This window comes from Notothenia rossii (assembly GCF_949606895.1).
Source record: "Notothenia rossii genome assembly, chromosome: 10".
In the NCBI taxonomy this organism is placed as follows: domain Eukaryota; kingdom Metazoa; phylum Chordata; class Actinopteri; order Perciformes; family Nototheniidae; genus Notothenia; species Notothenia rossii.
Window position 1 is genome coordinate 40596074 of NC_136908.1, and position 17214 is coordinate 40613287.

Here is a 17214-nt window from a genome sequence, read left to right on the forward strand (position 1 = left end):
CTTTGATTTATCCATAGTTCGCTCATCGAGCCGGGGGTCAGGTTATTCACCCGCAGGAAAAAGCGCTGGCGCGGGACCGTAGCAGGATGTGATGCATATTTTAGTTGATCTAATTAAAACCTTTTAGTTTTTTTATTTATGTGTCACAGTATCACCTCAAAATACAAGATACGAAACATTTTCAACCATGCAACAACATTTAAATAGTCCTACAAATACCTTTATTTTATTTTTATTTTTGTCTAAGCTCAAGGGAGCCAGAGCAGAGGGCTTAAAGGGCCGCATGCGGCTCGAGGGGCGCGGGTTGCCGACCCCTGTCCTAGATCCTGGTCTAGCTTCAGCAGCTACATTACCTACGGGTGCGTTCGTTAATATTAACTGTGCGTCCGGAGTCACTGTGGCACAGACTGGACCGCTGGTGAACAGCTGTTAGAACGGGCCGTTCAGGTGTTCAGAGCAGAGCTCCCTGTTGGAGCGGCAGAGCGTGATGTGAACTGAATTTTTTTTCTGTGGCAATATTATTTAAGGAATCATTGAGCTAGCTAGCTAGCATACATTGTCACTATCTGCTAACGTTAGCTTTAGCCTCCTATTGCTAATAGTGTTTTACATAGGCTATAAACAGAGGTGGTATAAATATATATATATATGGGTCATTCCAGAATTGGAGGACATTTCATGTCCCCCATATAAAAAATCTAATAATCCATGCCCAAAATGCTAAAACATGCAATTGTTGTGTTAAACATACTTGTCTTGAGACAAAATGTATATAAAGTTGTCGAAAAAGTGGTTTCAAAATATTATTTAAATTATCAAATAGCTCTCGAACATCCCCTAAAATGGCATTTTTCTCTTGTCCCCACTTCTTGGTGACCAACTTGCATGTTAAATATAACATTTAAAATAGGGATTTTATTTACTTTTTTTGGTATTATTCTATTGATATATGTCTCTTGTAATGGTCAAATCTATTTGTTAAATCATAAACATATTTTAAATAACAGTAATTTTGCACAGAAGGTGTGTCCCTCAACATGCGTTCAACCCTGTTACCCAAACCTTTTTAGATTGGCACAGGAAGTGAAAAAACTGTAAATCAGATGACATAGTGGAAGTGACATCAGCAAGCCATGTGCTAGTGCCATGGGTAGACCAAAACTAAGTCCTCTGTGGCACTCTGACCCACTCAACCCTGTTACTGATATTACCAGAATAAAGCATATTAATTTCAAAGTTATCTTTTTTGCATTAGATATCCAAGTTTGTCATTGCCTTGGAAAGTAGCATTACATGCTACATCTAGCAATAATTCCTGAGGTTAAAGGCTCAAATTAGCATTGATTTTCAACCCTGTTACTTACAACCCTGTTACTATAATTAGAGTAACAGGGGTAATTCTTCATTGGAAAATATACATTTGATGCCAAGCTGGGTAAATCACTTTTTTTGATGGTTTATTATCTGTTTTTCCTAAATACATAAAAAAACATTATAAAATAAAAGGTTCATTTTTCAAAAAGGTTGGTGTCTAAATTGTCCTCCTATTCTGGAATGACCCATATATTGTACTTGAGTAAAAGTATAAGTACTCAGATATTGTACTTGAGTAAAAGTAGAAGCACACAGATCTTGTACTAGAGTAAAAGTAGAAGTACTCAGATCTTGGACTTGAGTAAAAGTAGAAGTACTCAGATCTTGGACTAGAGTAAAAGTAAAAGTACTCAGATCTTGTACTTGAGTAAAAGTAAAAGTACTCAGATCTTGTACTTGAGTAAAAGTAGAAGTACCAGATTGTAGGAATACTCTGTTACAGTAAAAGTCCTGCATTCAAAATGTTCCTCAAGTAAAAGTAGAAAAGTATTCTCATCAAAATATAGTAAAAGTAGCGACAGTAAAAGTAGTCATTGTGCAGGTTGGTCCATTTCAGAATAATAGATATGTTTTATAATGATTGATCATGAAAGTGTTCTCAAAGCTGGTAAAGGTGCAGTTAGTTTGAATGACTTTGTATACTGCAGGGTAGCTTGTGGATTTGCTCCAGGTGGAACTAAAGTCTGATTTAACACTTGATTATATTTCACATCATTCATCCACATCTGTAAAGTAACTAAAGGTATTAAATACATGTAGTGGAGTGGAAGTACACCATGTACCTCTGAACTGTAGTGGGTTAGAAGAACAAAGTAGCAACACATTGAAATACTTAAATAAAGCACAAGTATCTCAAAATTGTGCCCAAGTATAGTACTTGTTGAGTTTATGAACTTAGTTACTTTACACCATGTGGCTATAAAGATAGAAAGACTTAAGCCTTGCACAGAGGCATGAAAATACATTTTCAAAATGCTCAACAATGCTGCCAAAATTATAAACTGACTGCTACACAATTTAAAATAAATGCTTTTATATATTTCTATTAGATGTGACTCTTTGGCGTTTCTGTTATTATTAACACTGCTGCTTTAGTTGTTCTGACTGCTAAAATCCTCTGTTATTCCGTGGGGTGGGGGAGCCGGGGGCTCGGATCCTTGTCACCTTTTTCATACCTGATGAGTTTGCATCCCTTTATGTTAAAAACCCTCAGTCCCCTTAATTCATGTAATAAAAACATCTCAGGTCAGTAACACTCAAAGCTAAATGTGCAATACCATGTTCAGCTATGTTACTATTTATAATGTTATTGTTGTTACATCAGAAGATGTACATATTGAAATGATTTCTTAACTTACAGTAGGCTATTTTTTACAATGTGTGTTGGAAGGATTTATTAAATTACTATGAATATTGTCATTGTTGAAGGCTTTTAGAGAAGGGTGAACTATAAGCCTGAATTACATAACATGTTATACCTAAAAACATAAAAGCCACAATAAATGAATCACAATTATTCTAGTTATTTTTACCTCCCGTATTGCTTTCAATCCACCAGCTTTTATGGTGTTGTTACGTCACTAACTGTAAGCTTGTCACATACAGTCTATGGTCACTCAGAGTAACCTACTGTTAATTTAGCTGCTGGAGAAGAAAGATCAGGGGGGGAGGGGAGGGGAGAGAGCTGTGGTTGATGGGCCATTAGTTGTGTAAATACATAGCTGAGAGCTGCCGTTTCATTCAGACTGTTTAAAAAACGGTAACAACAGACTAATTTTTTTTAGCGGATGCATGTCAATTTAAATCAATACATACAACTATTTTTTAAATCAATAAATACATTTTCTAAATCCATAAAAGCATTTCAATTAATACTGGGAGTCATGTCGTTACTTTGTTGAGAATGTGGCCGTGTAATAAGCGGGATAATTTGCAGCGACTTGTTCCTTATGGGGAAAATAGCACCCGTCATGCAGATCAGGATACCTCCGCCACGCTTTGAGATCCTGATCTGCCGACGAGGCTCCATTAAAATATAAATATTTTTGGTGAATTACTGAGTTTAGGCACGTTAATAACGTTTTAATGAAGTTGAATACAGTATATTCATATGTGTCAGTGATTTCATGTCAATTCGGCGAACATAAACATAAATGATCGTGGTGAAGATGATGATTAAATTAGGATTAAAGATCGAGAGCCGGGCTGCATTTACTCCTGTTCGTTTTTTTCGACCAAACAACATTATTTTGTTAAATAACAACATGGTGATGTTTTGTAAATGATTACATGTCTCTTATTTAGCACAGTAGTATGATATCCGTGACATATGGATCTTAACAAAGTTCCGCTGTACATCCAGCGTACTGTATCTGACTTTATTTCACATGAGCTCCAGTGTGGAACCCCACTGCACCCCCTGGTGGATCAATGATCCATTGCAGCTGGCTTCATTATAATTACATTTATCTATCACGGGGGCGGTCTGAAGTCAAGCTGGAGGTTTTCCCTTGAGCGAGGGCAGATCACGTACCAATCACGGCACTCGCGTTTCAAACTGTCTGAAATGAATCGCTACATCTGTAGGATGACAGTCAGGAGGTGTAGCTGCCTTATATGTGCGCGCATTCAGCTAGGCTCGCCGTGATTGGCCGGCTACGTTTATACAACTTCAGTGTGTGAACACTCGCATATCATTGATGAGAGTAGTACCCATAGAGTCCAGTAGAGGGCTGTGCCTATAGAACTAGGGTTACAATACGTAAGCCCCGTTTAGGACGTAATATGGTCGGTGTTCACATTAGCATGGCTAACACTCAGAGCTAACCTGTACTGGAGAGCATGTGTGTGAAGAAGCAGGAAATAAAAAGGAACTCACCTTGTGGTATAACCGGCAAGAGAGAAAGCCTTTGAGCTCCATACTGTTTCAGAAATAACCCTTGATAATCCATGATATGGCGTTTCATCACGGCAGTATTTAGTTTAGACAGTAGCTGCCGTGTCCCGCATGAGCTCAGCCCCCTCCTTTTCTTTTTTCCAAATCAGCACTTTTGAAACAGGAAGTGAAATAGAGGGATATGAGGCATGGCTAGAATGGGTGATCTGTTTGGTATTTTGAGCAAAACACTTCATAGACAATTTTTTTATATATTTTTGTATTTCTGAGACCTATGCTATTGCCTAAAAATAGCATGATAGGTGACCTTTAAGTAAAGGACTGACCACTCCTTCCAACACTACATATTGTGAAGAGGATCCATGTCAAATGAATCAGAATACTTTTCCTGAGGATCAACATGGTGTTTACCCTGATTTACACTCACAGAGCCGGGGGCAGTCCACAGTAAACCATTGAGCGCTGTATTGAAATATATCCCCTCACACGCTCTCTCTGGCTCACTATCCCTTTCTCACCATTTGTCCCCCAAAGGCAGAACATTGGAGGAGTCTTTAATCATCTTTACTGCCCCCTCTATAATCCCTGCTAGAGACTAATCCATGATCTGCCACATGGGAGACCAAACAGCGTGTGAAGAGAGAGAGTCAGAGAGAGTCAGAGCTAAACACACATTCACAATGACTTCTGATTCTTGGGCTGGATTGAGATTCCTATTTCTGTCAGAGGGGGAGGAAACATAATGTTGTAATGACATTTGTACGACTGAAGATTTACAAGATGATGTACCACGGTAACAGAACATAGTCAGTTATTGTCATTGTTTAAAATAACAATACTACAGTGTAAAAATACTCTACAAATAAAAGTCCTGGTCCAAGTAAAAAAACAAAAGTATCAAAATGTACTTCAAGTACAAATTCTCCAGTATAGCCTATATTACATTTCAAAATATTACATTTTTGTATTACAATTTGTGATGAATGCATTAATGTCAATGTTCACTTGGTACAGGCAGAGATTATTTAAATGACTTGATATAATGCCAGGTAGCTTAACCTATAATAATGCATTATGATTATTTGGTTGATTTATATTCTGTATTATAAATCCATATCTACTAAGTAGCTAGTAACTACATTTGTAAAATAATTTGTAATGAAGTAAAAAGTATTTGCGTTCATATACTGGTAAAGTAAAGGTACAAAGTAGCTGTAATGGCAAAATACTCAAGTGAAGTACAAGTACCTCAACAGTACAGTACTCGAGTAAATGTACTTAGTTACATGAGACCGCTGAAAAACGAATAGTTCAGAATGCATCTTCTTTGATAAAATATCATCTTAACCTCTAGTAGTTTTTCTTTCATCACTGTGTCTCACCTCTGTGCCTGCACAGAGACAGATTCTATCTGCTCCCCAGCTGTATGAGATACAGAAGTGCTGGGTAGATGGATACATATTGTTCGACAAGAAAAAGCCAATCGCAGGGCACTGACCAAATCATCCAGAGTGTTTATTTTTACAATCAGTGACAAATCACTGCACTGTAGTCACATGGTTAATATTAGTATGATATTCAACATGCAATGTCTTCTTCTCTTCCCCATCCTTGTGGAAGTATTTTCCTCAGATCAATCAGGAACAGATTGTCTTTTCATTTGATTTGCTAGTCATATGATGGGTACACAATGTGAAGCTCGCACATTTAAATATATATTTGATACAGTAGGTGGAGATTCAAGTCGAGGAAACACTTCTCATATTGCTTTGGAAATACCTACAGAGCGATGACTGAAGAGACATGGATAGCTCTGTGGGAGAATGTGGTTTTGGAACAGTGAAGATTTGAGTCTGTCACCGGTGAGATTTAATAATAAAACCTTAATGCTCTCATGGTGCCTCAGACACTGTGCGGTTATGGAAAAACAAGCTTCTTAAATCCTACTCTGTGGTAGATTGTAGAGCTAAGATATCTTTATGTGCTAGTTTACGAGTCATTCTGCAAAGCTCGAGAGATACCACCCTCAACTCAAACAGAACTCCAAAGAAGCTTTTTGATCATCCAATCATCAAGCTTAAAATTAAACACATGCACCACTAATGAAGGACGGAAGATTATACATTGTAGAAAAATGATTAAACATTCAGTTTGAACAGGTTCATTTTCCGTCTTTAGAGGATTCTGGTTTCAGCACTTTTCCCACATCTAAGGATAAAGCATCTTTTTGATAAAGCTGATGTTTGCCTTTTCCATGGCAACAGTGGCTGAAGGGCTGTAGTGCTGCTGAGGAAACATTATATTTGAATTGTGCATAAGGGACCAAACAGATGCAGTATTATTTGCATGCTAAATTGTATTCCAAATACACCTGTGTCGTTATTTGAAAGTAGTGTAACTTTTAGAACGCAGCAGCGCGATGCTTGGTGACAAAACAGCCAATCACAGCTCAGAGATATCTTTCCTGTCTTCAGTAAATATGAGAGGCAGGCCTGTGCTGAGAACATTTCACACAATCAAAATATCTTCTGGAAACAAGTTGGCTTCTGGTGTCCTGCACACACACACATCCACACACACAGGCCAACAAACACACTCATACACACATCTCCATAAAAACTGATGTTGGCTGGTTTAACAGGAACTTACTGCAATATCGATTCAAATAAAAAGTAAGAACTGTTTACTAGACATCTCCTTCATCCAAAAGCTAAATATGAAGTAATAACCAAGCAGTGTGTTGCATGTGGAGGTCTTTGCTCCAACTATATTTATTCAAGTTGCTCACTAAAAACAAAATGGTATGATTATCATGATAATGTTTTATTTTACCTTCGTCCCAGTATTTATGTTGCTTAAACTAGAAAACACTCAACATTGCATTGCTCTCTGAGTGCAGGTACGGCCTGCAGAGCGTGACCTCTAACCTCCTGATGCCTGGCCCTGACATCCAGCACGCTGTTTATTCATTTATAGTTTGTAGTCCCACAAGGCCACGGCTCAAACAACGCTCATCATCTGGGCTGCCCTGGAGAGCAGTGAAGCACATCTGTGAGAGAGAGGGTCAGCGTAAGGTGTGTGTGTGTGTGTGTGTGTGTGTGTGTGTGTGTGTGTGTGTGTGTGTGTGTGTGTGTGTGTGTGTGTGTGTGTGTGTGTGTGTGTGTGTGTGTGTGTGTGTGTGTGTGTGTGTGTGTGTGTGTGTGTGTGTGTATCAAAGAGCTGACAGTGACAGCTGGCTGGTGGATGGTACAGAGGGCAACTGATGCAGGGATAAGTTCCTCAGCAATAAACAGTCTCTCTCCCTCATATAGGCGCACACACACAAACACACACACACAAACACACACACACACACACACACACACACACACACACACACACACACACACACACGCTCGCGTAAAAGTAGGGCTCCTGTGAGGCAGGCTGCTGTGTGGCGCTGCAAAGCCTCAGAGACAGAGGTGATAATGTGGCGGAGGTGGGTGCATATACATGCATAATAAAGCGCAGATGTAAACACTCTTTTATTTAAAGAAGGGAGAAAAACACATTCCCTCTGCACATGGGTGAGCATCAGCAGGATCTGGTAGACTGGAACGTGAATCCGTTGAGTGTGTTCAGGTTTTAAGATTCAATGGCAAAGTGGCAAAAGAACCTTCTGCTTATGGGACATCACAGTGTGTGTGTGTGTGTGTGTGTGTGTGTGTGTGTGTGTGTGTGTGTGTGTGTGTGTGTGTGTGTGTGTGTGTGTGTGTGTGTGTGTGTGTGTGTGTGTGTGTGTGTGTGTGTGTGTGTGTGTGTGTGTGTGTGTGTGTGTGTGTGTGTGTGTGTGTGTGTGTGTGTGTGTGTGTGTGTGTGTACTGTATAAGGCAATAGAAGGTAATGCTCCCAATCAAGACTTTCATGTTCCTCCTCTTTCATTTCCCTTTCTTCTTATTTCTTTCATTATTTCATTTAAAAAAACGAGGGGTTAGTTCTATAAGCACATGCGGAGCCCTCTACTGGACTCTCTGGGTACTACCTCTCAACCATACCATGCAAGCATTCACCTACTGAGATAACTATAAACGTAGCCGGCCCCGGGGCGGGCCTACCTGAATGCGCGCGCAAGCACACCGTATAAAAGGAGGCCTCGCCTCCTGGCTGTCATCCTACACCCTCTTCAGCGAGCGACATAAGACAGTTAGTGCCCCAAGTAGAGGGCTCCGCCTGTGCTTAACTAGGTTTACAATACGTAACCCCTCGTTATATCTCACACAGGCTCCTCTATGGGTATAGTGGGCGGAGCCCTGATGCATAAACGCGCTGTCGTCCAACAACATCAGCCCATCACACTGCCCCTGAACGGCTTTTGGTTAACAGCCACTGCACCGCCACTCCTTCTCCTCCGGTTGTGACCGTGGAGAAGACGGGGCCGCAGTTTACATGGCTGGTAGAGCACACTCAGACATGCTTACCTCATGAAGAGTGTGCATGGAAAATAGTGAGGAAGGCTCTCCCCGCCGCCCATAGGCAGGCTGCGGAGGTCTAGAATGGGTCCGAATTCCCCTGTCTTCTTGGGAACCAGGAGGTACATGGAATAAAGCCCCATCTCCCTGTACTGAGGGTGCACAACAGACACCGCCTGTTTTTGCAACAGGGCCTGAATCTCTATTGAAAGGAAAACCTATCTCCTCCTGGGATGATAGGTTTGTCTCTCTTTAAGCCCCTGAATGGAGGAGGGACGCTGCAGAACTGGTCTCATTGTCCCGTCCGCACGCTCTGGCGGCCCGCTCCGCCGCCAAACCTTCCATAAAAGGAAGATTGGCTCATGGGGTGCTGACACAGAAAGGGCTGATTTTCTACAGAGGTCCTTGAACGGGAAATTTAAATTTCAATAAATTAAATTTGAAAAAAAAAGGAAAAACAAACAAAACGAATATCCGAATAACGAAATTGAAACCTGAATAGTACTCCAACGAACCAGTATTCGGATATTATAATAAAGTCATAGTAAATAATAACAAACTCCAGTGTTATAATTCCATATTCATAAATAAAATGACATGTAAATAACATTTTCTTGGCTGTGGACTTGCACTCTACATAATTATGTTGAGCTCATGGTAATCTAATTCAATAAACAATAACTGCAATGAACAGATAGCATTTTCTGACTTGTGAAATGATTGGATATGGAGTAATTTGGTAAATGATTCGGTGTTGAAAAATGCATATCTTTAAAAACTGCGTTGATGTATTAGGGCGGGCCATACTACTTTGTTATTGTAAATCGCTTGAGAGGGGTATTCAAATAACGTATTTTGGTGTGTAGAACACAAATCTATTTAGATGCTTTTATTTTGAAGTTGTTGCTATGGAAACAACATGACGTAGAAAAAAGTAATATCTTCTATAGGCCTAATAACGGACAAAGTAAAGAATGAAGTGCATGTTTAAATGTTAGCACCCCCCGAAGCAACACGTTCTCACTCCCAACCCGTCACATATTGACGGAGGGTCAGGGCCCCTCCCCCGTCACTCTATTACGTATGGTACAGGATACCCCTTTGAAGTCAGTTTTCAACGGGCAGGGCGTCCCATAGACCAGTGGTTCTCAAACTTTTTTCAATAATATACCCCCTTTGAAAAAAATATTCCGCCAAGTACCCCCTGATCAGCGCCAAAAAAAATTGTAAGGGACAAAATGCCTGTATAAAGAGGTACAGTACAGCGCTGCACCATCAGTGTCTGATTTATTAAAACAACAACATTGTAACTGAGAAAAACTTAATGCTACATTTCAAATGTTTAGAATCCATCACTAAATTCATGGCAAACCAATTTTAACATCATGCAATAACACTAAGACGACATTAGTTGCATTGAACTGATCTTTTTAATAAGTTGTACTCAGGGCCGTGGGAAGTAGGGGTGCTGAGGGTGCTGCAGCACCCCCTGGTGGAGGACAGGGGATCTGCACTTCCACAAGATTAAATACAAATATAATACAAAAAGAATACCAAAAAAAAACGAATTTTCAGCCTTGATGTAACAACATTCATAGTTAAGTAAAGATAACACCCTTTTCACCCCATGCTTTCACACATTCTGCTTCCACATTGAAAAAGAGCAGCTCAAAATGTTCGTTATGTGGAAACAAAGAGAAGGCTCCGTAACACATTACTCTAAGGATCGAGTTCAGACATATAGGCTGTCTTGAACACTATCATCAGAGTAACGTGATCTAATCAATAAATAAAGATTCAGCCGATAACATGAAAGCACATGGCTACTTAACATACAGAATGACGTAATTGTGCATGCTAAGTAGCCATGTGCTTTCTGGGGCTAAATCTTTATCGGTAAACCGATTTAACCGGTAAAAGTTCCTTCAAAATAAGAGTCCCGATCACTATCAAAATAAAAGTGCAAAACGAAAACTTTACCATAGGAACATATTGGCATACAAATATAATCACTTCTCTAAAAGGTAACTCATTTTAAATATAGTTTATTTATATATAATAATAATATTAATATTAGTAATAAGCTTTGTATTTGTATAGCACCTATTACAATAATTGTAGCCAAACTCGCTTCACAGCAGTTCAATAGACAGATTACTATAACATGACAGGATAAAAGCAATGTAGAGGAGCAGCTACATTTCAAAACATATATCCACGAAGGTTAATACATGAAGACTTGTGACTCAGACTTGACTTGGACTCTTCTGAGGTGACTCGGACTTGGACACTGACTCGAACACAGGTAATGATGACTCGACTCGGACACTCCTTGGGCGACTTGGACTTGGACTCGGACTCGAACACAGGTAGTGATGACTTGGACTCGACTCGGACACTCCTTGGGTGACTCGGACTTGGACTCTGACACGACTATGACTCTCCCTTGGTGACTCGGACTCGAAGAGTGGTGACTCGAGAGTGACTTGGACTCGTGAATTGGTGACTTGACTACAACACTGCTCTGAGGGTTTCGATAGTTCACTTTAGTCTAAATGATCTCAGTGAGTCTCAAAAGTTTTGATCACAATTTATGTAAACAAACATTTCCAAGGCACACCTTTATAATTATTAGGATAAATAAAAACAGGTTTGAAATCATTCCAATGTATACTATAAGGCAGTAAACCAAAAAATATCGTTTAAAACTGGAGAGATTTAAAAATATGCATAAATAAATAAATGTTAACTGGTCAAATAAGATATGAATGAACAACAAAAATAAAATAAGTTACATGTATTTGTTATTGGCTATGGTAGGTTATTGGTTATGTTCACACTTATTTGATTAATAAAATGCAAACCGATCTTTTCATATGGGTGTTTTAGAGTTGTATCCCTGAGATCAGTCTCTAGTAATTGGGTGCTCAAAGTGCACCAGATTGAAGCATTTTACTTTAAAATGTTAAAAATATCTTCCCGGGGGGGCACCCCCGGAACCCCCTAGAGGATGTGAAGTCCACCCCCCAATTAAAACATGTTATAATACTAAATACACTTGAAGCCTTTTTATATAAGCTGTCCACCATGTCAATATGTTTATCTTTTTGGAGTGTATTGGTCTTTTGTAAAGGTTTATCATTGCCAGCTAAAATCTTGCCTATAGGGCAGCACATTGGTCAGAACCAGCCCTGGTGTCATCCCCACAGCACCCCCCATTTGAAACATGTTCCCACGGCTATGGTTGTACTTACAATGTAGTGAGAAACATGGGCTTTTACTTCGCTGAGGATCTTTGTCATTCTGACAGGGAGGCTAAGTTATTACACTTCGCGTTTTGAAATATGTGTAACTCTGATCGTATTTTAATACCCACACTGCTCAAACTTCGTTACTTTTCCTAACATTGGTATATTTATTTATTTAGGGGCTCGGGGAATGAAGAGAAAAAAAGATATGAGCATTTTATGAGCATGGGATTTTGACCCCTCATATCGTATATCGCAGCATATGCATAATGCTGCGATATACTTTGCGGGCCACACGCCGTTGCCAAGCAACGCTTATTCTTTAGGTCCTTTGATAAGCAGGCAGTCATATCATTAGCTAGAACTAGCTGTATCTGATAGATTTGGACATAGACGCGAGTGAAGTATAACCGGACGCGCGAGAGAGAGAGATCAGATCAGCTGCTTTTGACGGAGAACACGCAGCTCTGCATGATCACAGCTCCGCCGCTGTGACGGACCGTTGAGTGGAGCAAAATACACTAAGAGTTAGACCTAACACACTTAGCTAGTTTATATACTCTGGAACAAGCTAAACTAATTATAGGCCTACATATATTTATTCTTTACTGTCGGGTCACTCATTACAGGTTCAGCGAGCTGCATAAGACTGACGGGCTGTCAGGAGAGGGAGAGGAAAAGAGAGCACCCCATTTATTTTTCCCATTTTATTATCCAGAATTACTGTAAACCTTTGAATAAAGTAGTTAATCTAGCCTACTATTAGTAGTTTGTTTGAATGCATTAATTATGTTTTGTTATTTTCATTAACATAAAATAAATCTCACGTACCCCCTACAGTACTCCAACGTACCCCTAGGGGTCCGCGTACCCCCATTTGAGAACCAATGCGCATAGACCTTCAAAAACCTCCCATAGCGTTGATAATAGACGCCATGAGAACGCTCCCCGACAAATGCTACCCCGACAGTGGGTTGCTATTGTCAATATTAATATAATAATTATTTATTTTTTAAGAGTCACACTCGATTTCGCCGCTTTTCTTGTGGCCCCAGCTGGTCGAAACCTCTTTTAGCAGGAACAAAGGCTACATTAATGTATTACATCAATGTTAATCCATGTGTGTAGTTGTGGAATTAATGGACGTGCCGTTGTGCGATTGCGCAACGCAATAATTTACAAACTACAACATTAATTATATTTAAAGCATTTTAGAAGGCCTCACGAAATACTTTAATGTAAATTTAAATTTAAATGTGAAGGTATGTGTGTAATGAGGTGATTATTATTCACCCGCGGAAGAGCTACGACAACGGAAGTCCAAAATGCTTGATCGTCACGTGGTTCAGGGAGACTCAATAGTTCCCCGGAAGTTCGTGGTGGGACATTTGAATGCATGATTACCGGAGATAGAACTACGATTAAAAAAGTTACATTTGCTAATATTGGAGGATTAAGATAAAATAAGAAGTACTTTATTGATACCAATTTGGAAAAAAAAATTGCTTTGCAGTGGCAAAAGACAAGCTATTGTACATAAGACAGTTAAAAGACTGGAATCAAACAATCGAAAATGTAAACATCTCAAATAGAAATAAAATAGCAGAAAATATACATAGTGTGAACAGCTATCTTACCTGTTAACATAAACATGTTAGGCTAACGTTGCCTTGGTTAAAGAGCCTGTTGCTGCTGTTTATTGCTTTGAATTGTTTAAAACAAATATTATCTTCTTAAACTTGAATGGTAGTCAGGAGCATCACTTCCTAATGTTTGATATATTTAGAGGGAGGGAAGGAAGGCTTCAAAATTCAGATTAAATTCATTTCTACCATTTCTTTAATTCATGGTGGTTTCAGCAGGGACGTGCAAAGACATTTGGAGGGGCTATTGCTCTAAACTGGAAAAAGGGCCTCCCCACCGAAAAAATATATAAGACCAAAACGATTATTACATTAACTAATTTGAACAGTAATTCACATTATCATCTCATAACAAAATAAGCTAAGGCAACTACTTGCATTCAGTGAATTGATTTTTAAAATGAAAACCAGGGCAATTTTTTGTTTTGCGGTCCATATCTCAATAAAATATCTAATGTTAGTAACTATTAAAGAAAAAAATGGGGAAAATTCAATGTAGTTTGACCATTGTAACTGCTGTGCAGACATACTGATAAAATAGGGCTTCTATAATTACCTTAAATAAACTCACTAATTAATTAAACCAGTTCAATACGCATTAAAATGATTCTTATCATTCATTATGAGCGCAGTAACGGTAAGGTATCTAATGGACTTATTTATTTAGTATTCCATAACTTAATAACAGAGATGGTCAAATTAAAGTAGAGACATGGCAGAAATCCTACAATAAAGCGGGACAGTGAAGGGTTCTCCTGTGAGAGGGCGATCAAGAAAAGAGAGCGAGCGGCGCGATGAGGGAGTTTACCATGGATGTTTAATAGAGAACCACAGTGACGCGTCGTAAAACCCTGAAGTAAACTTCTTCCGGTTCCTTCATGAAAAACCAATGCAAATTCTCCATAGGATTTTGGAAAATAGCTCGAAATAAGGTCTGTGGTTGACACACATTTAAGAGAGGGATCACGTTTTGTTCAGCCGGATAATCTCCACATGTCAACTCTACTTTTATAATTTTTGAATCATAAATCTAGTCGCCAGAAGCAAAATGCTAACGTTATGCTATAAACAAACTACAAGCCAGTACAGCAGCAGGGTCGCACGACTTCAACGTCACGCCAACTTCAGATCGTTTCAACTGACTTGCCCTGAAACTGCACTTTGAACACTTTAAATATATTAACATTTTAAACTGTATACCCCGGTTATCTAGGCCCTTTTTGTTTTGTTTAATGTATACCACGTTTATCTAGGCCCTTTTTGTTTTGTTTTATGTATACATGTCACACTGTGGGAAACGATATTTCTGGATGTATAACACATGTAGAATTTTTGACAATAAAGCTGAATTTGACTTTCGCGTGCTTGCATATTTTAACAAAGATTTTCATTTTAGCCACACTGAATTTAACTAGAAGTCATGGCTGTGTCAATTACCAGTCTGATATCGTTTTACAAAGATGACAAGAAGAGTGTAGATAGAGGAGAGAACCACTACAAGTCAGGACACGTAACAGTGCAGCCTAGATGAAGGTGTGCTTACCGGTGTTGTCAGGGCTAGCATGAGGGACAAGGTTTATAGTGTCGGTGAGTAGTGATAGCAAGAGTACCGTTAACCTAGAGTTAATTTATTCACATTAATTTCCATCAACAAATCAATTGTATGTGTCACATGAAATCTTTATTAGGCAAGGCATGGCAAGTTTATTTATATAGCACTTTTCAACACAAGGCAATACAAAGTGCTTTACAAAAAATGAAAGACATTAAAAAAATGGCATTTAAAATCAGTCATTAAAAAGAAAAGTTACAGTGCAGTCTAAGATATGAATAGTTCAATTAAAAGCAGCGACAAAAAGAAAAGTCTTCAGCCTGGATTTAAAAGTATTAAGAGTTGCAGCGGACCTGCAGGTTTCTGGGAGTTTGTTCCAGATATTTGGAGCATAATAACTGAACGCTGCTTTACCATGTTTAGTTCTGACTCTGGGGACAGAAAGCTGACCAGTCCCTGAAGACCTGAGAGATCTGGATGGTTCATAATTTAGCAGGAGGTCAGAAATGTATTTTGGGCCTAAACCATTCAGTGCTTTATAAAGAGCAGCAGTATTTTGAAATCTATTCTTTGACCCACAGGAAGCCAGTGTAAAGACTTCAGAACAGGAGTGATGTGATCCACTTTCTTAGTGTTAGTGAAGAACCAGTGTAAAGACTTCAGAACAGGAGTGATGTGATCCACTTTCTTAGTGTCAGTGAGGAACCAGAGTAAAGACTTCAGAACAGGAGTGATGTGATCCACTTTCTTAGTGTTAGTGAGGAACCAGTGTAAAGACTTCAGAACTGGAGCGATGTGATCCACTTTCTTAGTGTTGGTAAGGACTCGAGCAGCGGTGTTCTGAATCAGCTGAAGCTTTCTAATAGATTTTTTAGTGAGACCTGTGAAGACACCATTGCAGTAGTCCAGTCTACTGAAGATAAAAGCATGGACACGTTTTTCCAAATCCTGCTGTGACATTAGTCTTTTAATCCTAGATATGTTCTTTAGGTGATAGCAAGCTGATTTAGTAACTGTTTTAATGTGACTGTTGGAAACCAATAACTAATTTAACCCGCTGACAAGAGAGCCCACCTCCAAAGATCGTGACTGGCTGAGGGACAGACTCGGGGGCAGGTTTTCAGGAATTTCTTGGCTTCTCTCCCCCGAGCCAGAAGAGGAACACTACAGCTTGGAAACACTTACTGTTCCTGAAATTATCAAATCTGTTGGGCATCAGGGACCTGAGGCAATTGTGGCAAGCATGGCATTGTCTGAAGAGCAACAGAAGGCAATTCAGGTGGCTACCACTGGTCAGCGAACCAACCCAAACTGGCATTTGTCGAGGAAAGGAAGGTTGACTGCCAGCAACTTTGGAGCTGTCCTGAGGTCAAAGCGTGTGACTGCTTCCTTTATTGCCAGGGTGCTAGGGCAACAACAGGCCCTTGATGGTGTTTTGTCTGTACAGTGGGGGACTATGAATAAATGTGAGGGCGTCAGGGCATTCACCACTGCAACCCAGATGCAGGTCCATGAGTCAGATTTGTGGCTCTCCCTGTCAGGATTGTTGGGGGCATCTCCAGATGGTCTGGTAGGGTCTTCCGCTGTGCTGGAGGTAAAGTGTCCCTACGGAGCCAGGGAAATGACAATTAGTGAAGCATTGCAAATCAAGGGCTTCTGTGTCAGTAAGGAAGGAGAAACATTCAGCCTGCGTGAGGAACATCCTTACTGGCACCAAGTGCAAGGTCAGCTTCACCTCACTGCAAGGAAGAAGAAATACAAAAATTGTGAATTGTTTTTAATTTACATTTACTCGCCTTTGCAATGTTGTGGTTGTTAGAGTGTTAGGTTTCCTGTCAGCTCGTCTGTTGGGAAGATATAAAATATTACTGTCATGGAAGTCCACACCGTCACATATACTGTAAGAGCATTAAGACATACAGTACATAGGCTAAAACAAAACATCAAAAGATATAACATTGCACTTTGATAAGTCCCCGTGAACATTTTCACTATTTTGACATTTTTATAGATGAAAATTGAACTAAAGAAATAAATGGTAGATTAATCCATG

The 17214-nt window shown here is 39.5% G+C and overlaps 1 protein-coding gene and 1 long non-coding RNA gene across 3 annotated transcripts in view; one reads left to right on the top strand and one right to left on the bottom strand.

The window, feature by feature from the left end:
- Positions 1–17214, top strand: part of LOC307022715 (carbonic anhydrase-related protein 10) — a 365049-nt gene that overhangs the window by 268875 nt on the left and 78960 nt on the right. The gene's annotated exons all lie outside the window — the stretch shown is intronic.
- The window catches only part of LOC307022721, a 3699-nt gene continuing 1753 nt past the window's right edge, over positions 15269–17214 (bottom strand). The window contains exons 2-3 of one of the 2 annotated variants that reach the window (XR_013803486.1): positions 16958–17005; positions 15269–16766 (exon numbers count right to left, since the gene is read on the bottom strand). This is a non-coding gene — a long non-coding RNA (uncharacterized lncRNA). Of the gene's footprint in view, positions 16767–16957; positions 17145–17214 lie in introns of those variants that run through there. The other variant, XR_013803487.1, reaches the window with a different exon arrangement.